The sequence below is a fragment of the Antechinus flavipes genome, chromosome 2 (assembly GCF_016432865.1).
Source record: "Antechinus flavipes isolate AdamAnt ecotype Samford, QLD, Australia chromosome 2, AdamAnt_v2, whole genome shotgun sequence".
Taxonomy (NCBI): Eukaryota; Metazoa; Chordata; class Mammalia; order Dasyuromorphia; family Dasyuridae; genus Antechinus; species Antechinus flavipes.
The window spans coordinates 162,571,174-162,585,866 of record NC_067399.1 but is presented as its reverse complement, the minus strand read 5'-3'; the positions used below and the strand labels follow the sequence as shown (position 1 = coordinate 162,585,866).

Here is a 14,693-nt window from a genome sequence, read left to right as displayed (position 1 = left end):
AAAAGAAATGTCCAATTTGAGTTCCTGATAAGAAATAGGGGAGAATCTGAGCATTTTTGGTACCAATAATTGTTCCTATCCTAAGCTTTAGAAAAAAAAAAAGTGACCAGTATTTTAGGATAGATTCAACAAATACAAGCATGGAATACTTTAAATAACCATAGCATTTTAGAGTCCAATGGAACCTAGGATATTTTTTCTACTCTCCCTGCAATTTTACAGATGAGGAAAGTAAAACTTTTAGAGTCTAATGGAAGCTAGGATATTTTTTCTACTCTCCCTACAATTTTACAGATGAGGAAAATAAAACTTAGGTTAAATGATCTTCCAAGATTGTCCAGTGACACAATGGTTAATCTGGAATGAGTGCAATGTTCTTTTCAGGAAGAGGTGAAACCTGACTGGTATACTAAAACAATTACAATCTCCTCTAAAATACCAAGTGAAAGTACTTTCAATAAGGGAATTTATTTTGCTTGATTTTGCATATTTATTAGAAGAAATTTGATATTTTTTTCCAGTGAGATAGGTAGAAACAAAATCGATTTTTTTTCCCTTAAGAAATAGAGAAATTGAGAGGCACTAGAGATGTGAAATATTGCATACACTTTCAGATGAGGTCACTGTTTTGTTGGTTTTACTTTGTTACAAGAAAGGACTGGAATCTTTGTAACATAAAAACAAAATATGGAAATAAAACATTTTTAAAAATTTAAACATATACTCTAAAACAGACACAGTCAGAAGTGCTGATTCTACACCAAGCTTTCTGATAAACAATAACTTTAAAGATTCATTTTAACTTTGATAATATTTTTGGTTTTGATCTTATATTTATGATATTATCAGGGCTACTTAGAGCATCTCTAATCTTATTTTCCTAATGTTGGTCAAATAGGGCTACATTGCTAACTTTTATCACTAGCAGTAGAGTGGATATTTAGAGATTTTCATCATGAAAATTCTTAATGAAAATTCCTCTGAAAAAGGTATTGAGAATGTGCATGCATGGGTGCGTGTTGTATATTATATGTGCGTGTGTGTGTGTGTACACATGCATACACATATACATACATAGGTATGCATGTTTTCATTTCTTTCATCTTAAATGAATTAAATGCTAGTAAGTTATTAATTATAAAATCAAAGTTTTTTGTCTTCTGAGTACTAAAAACAGAAAAGCTTCCTTTATCATGCTTTTTAATCCCAGATCAATTATGTTCCCTTGCTACTATGTGTGAAAATAAGACTGTTTAGCTATAGAAAAGGATAATAGCTCTGTATATATGTGTGCGTGATTGGTAAAAGAAAGAGATCTCAGATCTGGATATTAGACAATGGTTACAACTCAATTCATAAAAGGCATTCATTCATGGATAATGGTACTGCCACCTTATGACATCAGTACCCCCTTGCAAATTTATGGTGGAACATGGACTGGTGTTGCAGAAGATGGGAAGCTCTGGATAGGTCGTACTATATATGGTTGGAAGGAATATCTACTTTTGATGAGACAGCAATACATCTTGAATATATTTTATTCAAAAAGTTGAATCCCATTCCAAACAATAAAAGCACATAATTGCAATACAAAGAATACTTAAAATCCTCAAGTGCTCTCATGACTGGTAAGTTACCACTACATTATTATCAACATTAATAATAATATAATGGCAGTTTTTAAAAGTACCTTATTATGTACAATATGAAAAAAGGAACTTAAAATTTAGCTATGTTGTACATGTTTAATTATATGTTTAGTATATATCTTTTACATTTACATTTAGTTAGTATATGTCTTTAACTGTGTATATATACATATACAGGTATGTATGTATGTACATAAATACATTGCTTCCATGAGAAATGGGATTGTTTCAGTTTTGTATTTATACTTCTAGTGCCTCAACAATTGTCTGGGACAAAGTAGGTAATAAGCATTTCTTGTTTTGTAAATAATAAATCAAATACGAAAAGAAACAATTTCATAAGCTTTTTTTAACTTGTAGTTCTCATGATGGTCAGAAGGAAAACATCATGAAAATAACTGCTGTTTATTCACCAATGTTATCTTCAAGTCTTTAGATCTTACATAATTGATAATTAATGACTTCAATATAAATGATGACACTAGGGATATAAGTAAATACTATGTAGAAAAATAAGGTTCAAAAAATGAAAAGAACCAACTATTTGTAAATTACTCAGCATCACCTTATGTATGAAATGAATGTATAGGTTTGAGAAATATTAAGGCTCTGGAAATGGCAAGCACCAGTCAAAAATGAAACTAACTATATCTTAGTAGAGGATAAATAATTGCTTATGAGCCTAGCTGAATTTAGAAACATTGTCTAAGTACAGTTAGGTCTTTCAGTGATTAGCACAAATACAAACATCAATACCAAATAAGAATAAATACACTTGGCTTCAACTGAACAAAACATCTACTATGTTCTAGGCATTAGGAATACAAAGAAAAAAAGCAAAATAGTCTCTGCCCTAGATGATTTTACATTCTTTGAAAGGATCTAGTTGAGAAGATACTACATTTGATTACAACTTCAACCCTCATAGTTTGAACAAACCATCAACTTCAAAAAATGAGAAAAAGACTAAAGTTAAAACATTTATTATTTTTATTTAGAGAAGTTTAATGATTTCAAAAATCATCAAAACAAGTAATAAAAGAGCTCAGAACTTGCTTCAGAAGGCAAACATGATTTTTTGGTCAAATGTCATAAAATCCAAGGGCAATGATGGTTTAATGTACAACTTGTGAGTTAGGAAATCTGGATAAGAACTAGCTCAGGTCTGAAACAAAGACATAGAGTAATAGCCTTGGTAGCTTAAGGGAAGGTGTGTGTGACAATGGCTATTCCATTTCTTCATTCTTCATCATTGTACAGCACTGGATTTGGAGTCAGAAGTACTAGGGTGCAATCCCAGCTCTGCTCTTTCAATCCATGTGAGTTTGGACAAATCATTTAATCTCAGAGTATAAATGGCTTTTATGGATTCTTTAAGCTAATAAAACAAATAAATAAATAAATACATTGTGTGTGTGTGTGTGTGTGTGTGTGTGTGTGTGTGTGTGTGTGTATCATACCATGAATTTATGGTCCTTACTTGGTAGACAGAGGAAGTGAACAAATTTATTAAGTCCCATTATGTGCCAGGCATTTAAAGTTTAGCCCTAAAGCTAAGCATTTTATAAATATTATCTCAAGAAATATAATCCACATTTTGAGGATTTAAAACTAGTGTTAATCTATTTTGTATCCTTGACCTTTTTGGCAGTCTAGAGAAGCCTACTGCACCCTTTCTCAGAATAATGTTAAATACACAAAATAATACACATAGAATTACAAAGGAATCCTACAGTAATGACATATCTATTTAAATATGCAAAGATAACATACATATATACACCTATCTACTACTACTACTACTACTACTATTACTACAACACACACACACACTCTCACTCTTTCTTTCTCTCTCTCTCTCTCTCTCTCTCTCTCTCTCTCTCTGTCTCTCTCTCTCTCTGTCTCTCTCTCTCTCTCTCTCTCAGAGAGTCCGGATCTAGATTCTGAACTACATGAAGGAATGAGGAGAGCTGACCTCAATGTTCACTACATTAATCTCAAGTATTAAGGTAAATGCCTATATAATAAGTGGAATTATCTTCATATTTTGCTAGGGATTTGTAGGCAGGGATCAAATGGAGAAATAGCATAGAGAAAGCTTTACTGGTAGAATGCCTGTGTGCATCATAGGGAAGAAGAGGATTATTACTAGATGGCTGTTACAGTGATTAAGCTGAATACATAGGACACATGCAGCTTTGAAAACAATTGTTACAATGGAGTATTGCCACTGTATAGAAGATGACAGGAATGTAGGTTAAAAGATATGTCAGAAAGATATGTCATTAAAAGAGGAAAAACTTTGTGAAATATTATGGAAAAGGATGAGGATGAAAAATCACCTAAATGATGTCCTCACAAAAAAAGTGAAAAGTTATTGAGGGGAAAAGGAGTCTGATCAATGTATGAGAGTCAAATAAGGCAAACCGTTAAAGAATGCTTCTGGGTGAAATTAAATAAACAAATTACTGTAAAATGAATGGATCTGTCTACCTGGATTAATCTAGTTTAATCAATATCACTGATGACAGTGGAGCCCCAACTTTTATACTTTGTCATCTCAGTATTCAATGTACTGTGAGAAAGTACTTAAGTTGAAATTAGGAAAAAAAATGGCTGGACCTGGCCAAATTAGCAGAGAGAAATAAATGTGGGCTAGAAGAGAAAATTTTGAAAGGAATAACGTAAAAATGTTCAGGCAACAATAAAAAGAAGATTCCAAGAAAATGAACAAGAAAACAGTTGTCTTTGTTTTTATGTAAAATGGTAGTCAAGGAAACATCTACTAACCCATTTGCCTACATTCTCATGCCAATATTATTTTTGAGATTGGTTTATGTATATGTCAGGTCCATTCTTGATGAATCAGATGTAAGAAGGTAGCAAAATATAACCACAGAGGCTTGTTTATGAAAAGAAGCACAAAGACAATATTGCCAGGCATGACTGGCAATAGAACAGGACCACTCAAGAGCAGCAAAGAAAGGATTAAAGATTGTTTGAATGCTTTACTAGTTCTTCATAAACAATAAAATAAGCAGAGTCAAACTTCAAGCATGTTGTAAAGAATCTATATGGGGAATTTATCCTTGCAAAAGCAAGGATAAGAAGGAACAAGTGGTTTACAGTGTGTACTAGTGAGGGAAGCACTTTTTTTCTTTTTCTTTTTAATATTTTTTACATTTTTCTTCCTTCTTCCCTAAGATATGAACACTTTCTTTTAACTATCTCAGTATTATAGTTTGCTTGGAACTCTGTTACCAATAATCTCTTAATTGGCCAAATTGATAATCTTTACTAAGTCCTCCTACTGTAACATCATTTAGGTACTCTCTCCTCTTGGCTTCTGACAATATCATTCCTTCCCAGTTCTTCTACTACATGGCTGACCACTCCTTAAAATCTCCTTTGCTGATGTAGCATCCATATCATATCTGCTAACTCAGGATATTCCTTGAGGCTAGAGTGCTTTACCTTATCTCTTAACACTAACCTATTCTCACAGGACTATCTTCCCCATGTAGAAATTCAGAGCTAACCATGTCTTACCACAACCTTGCCCCTACTTGAGGGCCATGTTGTTTGTTAGAAACTTAAAACTGGGTATCCCAGAAACATATAAAGCCCAAAATGTCCAAATCTCATTGAGGACAATTTCACTCTTCCAGTTTTCCAGGTTCGTAACCTAGACTCTTCACCACACAATACTAATCGGGTGCCAAATCTTGCTGTTTCTACTTCAGTATCTCTCTCATCTAATCCCTTTTCACTTCTCATCTAGCACTATTCTAGTCCAGTCCATTATGACCTCATGGTTAGACTATTACAGTAGCCTCTTACTGGGCTACTTTTTCTTCACTCTAAGTCATATTCTACATAAATACCAAAGTCATTTCCATTAAGGGTTTGATTTATATTATTCACATATTCAATAAATGTTCACTTGATCCTTATAGCTTATAGGAGTTAAAAAAAAAAAAAAAAGGCTCCTCTCTTTAGTTTTTAAAGGTCTTCCCACTAGCTCCATCTACCTTTCAGGTCTCATCATACCTTAGTTTTCTTCCCATACTCCATGATATAGTTAAACTGGCCTCACCATCTTCATGATATTGGTCATCCTCCCTGCCTGGAATACATCCCCTTTACATCTTTACTTTATAGAGTCTCTGACTTTCTTCAACACCCACCTAAATACCACTTTCTGTAAGGAGCCTTTTTCTGATTTTTTTTTGCAATTCTTGATGATACTAATAATTGATTAGTTAAATGATACTAATAAATGATGATGACTATATAATACTATGAGCTATACCTTATATTGAATGATTTAGTAACAGAATCTCATTTGATCCTCATAGCAATTTTGGGTGACAGTTGTCATTATGATACACATTTTCCATTAAAGAAAATTGAGACAAACAGAGGTTAATTGACTTGTCCAGAATCAAACAGTTATTTAAGAGTCCAAGGTCACATTTGAACTCAGGTCTTCCTGAGACCCAGTACTCTATCCACTAAGCCACTTAACTACTAATTATCTTGTATTTGTTTATATTTATTTTATACAAACACATACACACACACACACACACACACACACACACACACACAATGTACATATTTGTACTTGTTTTCAATACAGAGAAAAAGTTACTTGAGAGTAAGAGTATCTTATAATTATATCCCTAGTGTGGGGTAAATTTGTTATTACCATTGTTCAGTTATGCCTAACTCTTCACAAAGAGTTTATTTAGCATTTTCTTGCCAAAGATATTAAAGAAATTTGTCCTTCTTCAGTTCATTTTATACAGATGAGGAAACTAAGGCAAATAAAGTTATGTAACTTGCCCAGAGCCACATAGCTTGTGTCTCAGACCAGATTTGAATTCAGAGTGAAGTCTAGGCCTGGCATTCTATCCATTGTATAACCTAGATGTCCTCATACAGAATGGGTACTTAATAAATGTTTGTTGATTCATTGAAGTAATAACATTATTGAAGTCAAGACTGTTGACAAAAATTTAAGTCTCATTTATTTGTAAAGTGTTTGGTAACAACTGAACATATTCATGCAGACATATTCATGATCTGAATGGAAGCAGTGGACAAAATAAAGGAATTCCAAATATTTGGGAAATAAGGTTGTAATAGATTTTAAAGTGCAAGTACTTCTTATATGATAGTTTCACATAAAGTAATGTAAAATAAAAGAAGTTTTAGTAGGAGTTAATTTCATAAGAAATGTAAAATTTTATGAAATAAAATAGAAAATACCTGAGGAAAAAAAGGGTTATGTATTAGGAAGAGACAGGACATAAACTTGTTATAATTATTTTATGTGAACATCTACCTGCAACATCTTGTATTTTGTGTCAAACAATTATATCTGTGCCATAAATCATTCCCATTATTCATAAGGATTTTTATGTTGCTTTAAAATTTCTTATGACTGCATAGGTCACAGTTATCTCTGGAGTGGCAAAAGGGACCATGGCAGACTTGGGATTTTGATCATCGCAGCATATAAAATAAAATGAAAGGCCACTGCGCAAAGTACCTATTAAATGCACAGAGTTAGCCTGCAAAGAGTTCTGCAGTTCAAAGCAATATGACTATAGTGGAATGATTTCATTTAGAATGAAAAGACAAAAGTGATATCATTAGTACTTAGATTTATGTTATATATGCTTCACACCTCCATCTTTATAAATAACAAGTATCCAGATATATTTTTTTAGACTTTTAATTACATGTAGTATGCTTATGTTGATGAAATGCACTAGCTCAACAAAGCGGCTATTTCTCCCACTGTTGATGAGAGTCTTCAGAGTGGCTTCCTGCCAAAGAAACACAAAAAGGAAGTACTACATTCTAAATATTCAGCGTGGAGTCTTACTTCTCTTTCTCCTGCAAGCTCTCTCCTTCAAAAGGGGCAAGGAAAGAAAATGTTCCTAAGTACCATTAATGTCCTTAGAACACTAATGAGAATTGTGGAGGGCAGAGAATGTCACAGCTCTAAAGGGAGTAATAAGCATTTTCCCCCTAAAACCTCTAATTATGTAGCAGATGTTTGAATTAACTGTAAACTCTTACCATGACAAGGTCAGGCCGAAGGGCTTTTACCTTTCCTATGTATTATATAACATAGGTTTGGCTCTTGTAAATGTTAGACAAATCCTGCATTTGGGGTTTTTAGGTAGTTTTTACAAAATTAATTATTATCTTTCACTTTTTCCAGCAAAAGGTATGTTTCTCTGTCTCTTTTCTTTCTAACACCAGTATCAGAAATAAGGATTTGTCAGATTTGGTCAAAAAGAAAGCTCTCTGTGATTAATGAATGAATTAAAATGCCCTTTTTAGCACTTGCTAGGTGACAAATATCGTACTAAGTGCTGGATACAAACACAAAAGTGAGCCATTCCATCTCTCAAGGAACTTATATACTAATGAGAGAGACAACACAGAGAGCCAAGCTTTCATCGAGGAAGTCACAGGGATGGTGAGTGGAGCCAAAGGGAAATAGATGACCTGCTCCTTCCAGAATCATGGCAGGGTGGATTTCATCCTGATGGCCAGATGAGGAAGACGTGTCAAGACAGATGGCAAGAGTGGTTCCCTGGACTGTCCTTCCCAGATGACATTTCACCTCTTGCCCCATGGGCCTGGAACACTCCTCTGTCTCACTTGCCCCTCCTAGAGCACACACAGTTGCCATCTCCTCCAAGAGGCCTTACGGCAGGCTGCACTCTATTTGATCACTCATTTGGGTATTATCATTTAATGATCTTCTGTTATCTCCTCACCATTTCATATCTGCATGGGATAGATTTTGAATCAGAGGTTAGAAGTTCAATTTCCCCCTGACATTTATAACATTTCTGGAGCCAGCTTGGTTAAATCCCTCATCTGGACCTTCAGTTTCTTCATCATGAGGAAATTGGGTTAGAAGTCTCAAAGTTCTTCTAGATCTCACTGAGAAATGTTACTTTTCTATCTTCATTAAAATTATGAACATCTTCTATTTCTTTAGTACATCTCTGACAGAGTGACACCAAGTTTCTACAGGTATTTAAGAAGGGCATAATGGATTATTTAAGATAGGCTAGACTCTACTCCAAAACAGAAATTTCATAGGTCACTTTTCAAGGGATCCTCTGGATTCAGAGAACCTTAGAGGACTAGTGCAATGTTCCTCATCTTTCAGATTAAGAAAATGAGGCTCAATGAGGTAATGTGATTAGATCAGTTTATATATGTAATAACAGAGCTTGGAATAGATCTGCAGTGAAATTCGAACTCCTTCTTTTGGAAAATCTCCATCAGACTCGGGAGCAAAATTTCGAACAGTAAAAAGTTTATGATTTTTAGTACAAATATTACTGGTTATTTCTCAAATACTCTGAATAGAATATTTTGACCATTCTATTATTTAGAACAACAAATCAGTTAGATAGGAAAGTTAATAAAGGCAAATATGAAATCTTCATTACACTTGGAAAAATACACTAAGTACATTATAAACAAGTATTCACAAAAGCGGAAAGAGTAGGCTATTATTCAATTCAAGTTTATTGCTATCTGCACTTATCTTTATGTCAGTGCAAAATGTAGCCTTTTCTGGATGCTTGTGTGTTTGCATGGGCCTGTCTCTTTACTATTTTTTCTTTATGCTTTCCGATCTGACTCTTGGTGACTATATTTCTCCATGATTCTGCTTCCTCCCTTCTCTTATCTTTCTCTTTTTACTGAACAACACAAAGAATTAAAGTACATTTTTAAAATGTGGTATTTTTAAAATATAATGTTGTGTTCTATATTCTAAAAAACTGATGGATAGAACATATTCAATTTTCCTCTCCCAAATATCTCACTCCCCTTCCCCCAATGAAATGTAGTCACTTTTACTTATCTAAGCATTGACTGATTCTTTCTTCCCAACCAATCGATTTAGGTATTACAAAATTTACTAGAACAAGGTTAAGACTAGGTGTATACGATATTTCTTTCCTATATTGATATGAAAATTGAAAGGTTTTATGATTAGTACTAGAATTATGGAGAAATGATTTACCTATATTCCAGTTTATAAAGTTGTATAAATAAGTACATGTAAGAAGAGGAGAAAAGGGGAAAAAAAAAATCTAATGGAAGGAAAATAAGAGTTAAGAAATTTACATGTTAAATTCTTAAATATAATCAGCCAGATTTTGAATACCAATCAAGAAATTTCACTTTTATAACCAAAGGAAAACAGTGAATTTGCAAAACATATTGATAAAATACAGTTATTTTGGTAGACCCTAAATGATAGAAGGAAAAATCTAGATTTCCTATGCATATCTTTTCCAATGTTTGGTTATTTAGGTAAGTTCAAAAAAGAGCAAATAAAACAAATTATGCTAAACAATAAAACACATTGGCAGTACAGTAATTTGATGTCATTAAGACTGTAGTCTAATATATGCTTTTTATTAATAATGATGGTACCAAAGCTTTGCACCTATTAAAATATTCATATCAAGAAAGAGATATAAGAGGCCTAAGCATGAAGGATCCCATCTTTCAGCTCAATATTTGTATTTAGGAGCATAAAACTAACATTTCTAATGACAAAGATGAGATAGTCAAACTTCAAGCTTTGTTGGTTTTGCATTCAAATCCAAAGGGGTTTGTGATGGCTTTTTCTGATTCACAGCCTTACCATGATGTTAATCAGTTCTAGTAAATGGATAAACTATAATTCTACAATTCATAGATGCCTGGGCCTTTTCAAAATGCCAGTAATCATGAGTGGCCAATGAAAGAATACTTATATTTACTTGTTGATGTCATTTTGAATACACACCTTTAAATTCATTCTTTGTTCCTAACTTTGGTAATCAGGAGCAAAAAAAAAAGAGAAGATAGGTTTCATTCCAATAACTGGAGAGCCCATTATTGACCATCCTGGAAAAAGGAATAAAACTTGACAAGAAATTACGTATGTTACATTTGATTCTACTACTTTATCTTTGTATTTTATAGGAGAAGCAGTTAAATTAGAAAAAGACAAAGTTATAAATAAGATGAAGATTGAGCTCAAAGCTCAAAGACAAGGAAGAAAAAGTCACATGAAGATAAAGCCAGACAATAGCAACATTTATGAAAGAAAGTGCTTACATATATTTTGTAATGCCATGCCAAAATCAGGGTAGTATATATAATTCTGCTACAAAAATAATACTTCGTCTAAGAGATGGCAACAAAGGTGGTAGAGATTGTGGAAAAAATATTATATTGAGGAAATATTGATGGAACTGTGATATTCAGTCACATCAAAAAAACAATAATTAAATAAGAGTGTATTAATGAAATACATTATAAAGGATTCCTGTAATTCTGAAGATAGATGAAAAGAACTCTAAAGTCTTGCCTACTTGAAGTTTTATGGTTGAATGAAGTCTGATCTAATCAATATTTCATTTTAAATCTGAAAAATTAAAATTTCATCAGACTGGGGGGCCATTAGAATAACTACAATATAAACTTCAGCCATACTGCTCTCCACCACTCTCCACTTGCAATTAAATACAACTTCCAACTCTGGGACTGGATTGGATTTAGATGCTTTAAGACCCAACAAGGCTTCTTTGTGCTTTTTCCTCTTCTATCTTCCCCACCTATGCTCAAATCAATACTACCAGTCTTGGAAAGGATGTTGTAATCAACTACCCTATGACAATCCTCAGTGTCCCCAGGAAATTTCTTCTGATCTACCATTCCTTATATGTTGCCTTCCTCTATTAGAACATAAGACCTTTGAAGAAAGAGATCATCTTGCTTTTTATATCTGTGAGGCTGATGAGTTCAAACTTGTTAGACTTTTAGAATAAAGCAACTCCATTTAAGTCCTATTTTGATTTGTCAATATGGTGTAAAGGTCTCATAATTTGCCATGGACTATGCCAGAAAAGCCCAAGCAGGAAAGGCTCCAGTTAAAGTCTAGTGATAGGCTATTTATCTGTTGTTGTCAATCCAAGCCACTAAAGGTCAAAGAAACTCATTGCTAGATTAGCTTCAAGGAACATTTTTCTCCCACAACAATCCTTGACAGCCATCTGCTATGTTGCATAGGGGTCGAAAGCTGCTTCAACGAAGGATATAAGCACACTGATGAAATTAAAGGTGCTGAAATATATCTTTAATAAGCACTTGGGATTCTCAATCTAATGCTATCCACTGATATGAAGCATAATTAGGCTTAAAATGTATTTGGCTTGATCTATACCTATCTGGGAATTGAGTTACTCAATTAGCAAAATGACCTCATTATCCAATATCCTCACCCATAACGTTGAGTAATTTAACAACTATGGAAGGAGGCATTAGAAAAAAGTTCCAAAAAGATCTGCCAGACAAAACTTCAAATCATTTGAAAACAAGCATGTAAATAAAAATTACTGTAATTACAGCTGCTTCCAGATGAGAATGTTTTCCTCCAAAAGGATGCCTGCACATTTTTCTGTAATGAGATTGGGGAGACTTAAACTGTTCTGAAATATTTTTTCAACAAAGACTAAATAAATTCACTTTGCCTAGCACAAGTTTCTAAAAGAGGCAGCTGTGAGAAAAATAGTTTTTAATCAAATTTGGAAAAAAAATCAGTATCTCAAAGAGATAATGTCTAAGAAATATTAACAAATCCCACCATGTAAATGCTATTATTTTTGAATTTTTAAAAAATCTACTTAGGGAAAAATATTTTTCTTGTTTATAATTTGGTATTTGTCAGAAAGCTGGTTACATTCAGTTTAAATATTTCAGCTCTTATGATTGAGAATCTCTTTATATGTTTCCCAGATCATACGACCTATCTTCTCTTCCTCTTCTTCCTCTTCTTCCTCTTCTCCTTCTCCTTCTCTCTCTCTCTCTCTCTCTCTCTCTCTCTCTCTCTCTCTCTCTCTCTCTCTCTCTCTCTCTCTCTCTCTCTCTCTCTCTCTCTCTCTGCTCCTGATTACCAAAGTTAGCTTTATTTCAGGAACAAAGAATGAATTCAAAGGTGTGTACTCAAAATGACATCAACAAATATAACTTCCTAAGGATTCTTTCATTGGCCAGATACACATACACATAAATATTTAAATCAAAGAGGTTATTATCTCACCAGATAATGTGCTTTATTGAAATTCAAAATCAACTTCTAGACTTGCAGGTCAAGCTACTTCATACTTTATAGCCATCTATTAAAGGATAACATAGCCAAAGTGCAAACCAATGGCCATATATGAATGTTGTAGGTTATCTAAGCTATATCACAATCCCAGGAAAAATGTGATCTAAAGGCTTTGCATGAAGACCCTGGCTTGAGAATGATTTACAAGGTAAGTGCTCTTCTAATCTCCAGTTGTCTCGTGGTAATGCTAAATTTTTCCTAAGGTTCTGAATTAGCTCTAAAGGGATAACGATAACTTGATCTCCAGAATACAAACACCAATCCTGTCACCTGATTTAGAAGTTGGTAAAGTTTTAGAAAAAAGTTCTCGCCAGTACTGAGGTAGGTAGGTATGAGTCCTTCTAAAGCAGAGGTGAGAAAACTTTTTTTCTGCCAAGGGTCATTTCGATATTTATAACATCATTCCTGGGACAAACAAAATGATTACAAAATTACATTACAAAACTATTATAGAAGTCAAACAGTGGGAGGTTGTTGTGCCTAACTTTCAGCTCATCATTGCCTAGGTAGTGACTAGCAAAAGATTTCATGGGCCTTGTATAGCCCGCAGGCTGGACGTTCCTTACCCTTGTTCTAGAGTCTAACCTGTGATGAGACCTTGCCTTTAAAATGGTCTTTAGATCTCCAGAGACAGAAAGTAGAGCAAGAGCATAGATAGGGGCTCCATAGACCTTAAGAATGCAAGTGGCAAGCCTATGGTTACATAAGAGGTAATCAGTACCACCAGTGAAAATCACTGATGTTTCCAATAACTAAAAAACGGACAATCTGTCAGTAGTTCATTAGAATTAAGATTATAATTAAAAATAGAGCATATGTTACATATGTACATATGTTACATAAACTAAACTTTGCAGTTTGATGTTAATCACCAAACTTAGTTTTATAAGATGAAACCTAATTCCTATTCTCATAGCAAAGAGTCACAGGAAGCAGCCCAAAATATAAATTGTGTTTATATTATGGAAGTAATAAGGGAAACAGAACGTCACAGAATCTTGAAACTTGAAAGTCACCTTTAAATACCATCCTGAAATATTTGCAGCAAAAGAAAGAGCAATGGTCAGCAAGATTAACACTATGATTAATAGTATGATTTTTGTCCCATCTATGTAAAGGCTACAATTTATAACATGCTCAGAAAGAGTTATGAGTTCTTTTTCCATGTGAGACTAGTTAATGTATGTTTAAATATTTATAACTCACTGGTGAAATTATGTGCTACTTGTGTATCCTGTTCTCCAGCCATGACATCATCATTATTAGCACCTTCTTTCCTTGTGAAAGTCATAAAATATAATTCTTACTTATATCTTTGATCCAGCAATATATTTATTCCAAAGATGATCAGGGAAAAAGGAATAGTAGCTATGTGTTCTAAAATATTTATAACAGCTCTCTTTGTAGTGGCAAAGAATGGAAATTAGGAGATGCCTGTCAATTGGGGAATGGCTAAACAAGTTGTGCTATACATGATTGTTATATAATACTGGGGTGTTTTTCTTCTTTAAAATATAATGGTACTCTCTGGGAGAAGGTTTCTTGGGGAGGTAGCCCTAGTATCAGTTCAGATCAATAATCACCCCAATGCAACCAGGGATTAAAGTACAGTCTTTTATTGTCTCTTCCAAAATCTTATCTCCTTCACTTGGGGCTTGGCTAATTTTCTGGAGGCCTTCTCTCTCCTTGGTTCCAAGAGCTCTTGCCACTAGTCCTTTGCCTCTGCTCCCTTGAGCCTCCAGCCAGCACAAAGGTGGAAGATGGAATGAATCGGTCTTGCCTCCAAGAGAGGGCTTCTCTCTCAACTCACTTGATGCTCTCCTCTCAATCTT

General features: G+C 33.8%; 1 protein-coding gene across 2 annotated transcripts in view; it reads right to left on the bottom strand.

The window, feature by feature from the left end:
* KIF16B (kinesin family member 16B) overlaps window positions 1-14,693 on the bottom strand; it is a 341,764-nt gene that overhangs the window by 77,425 nt on the left and 249,646 nt on the right. The gene's annotated exons all lie outside the window — the stretch shown is intronic.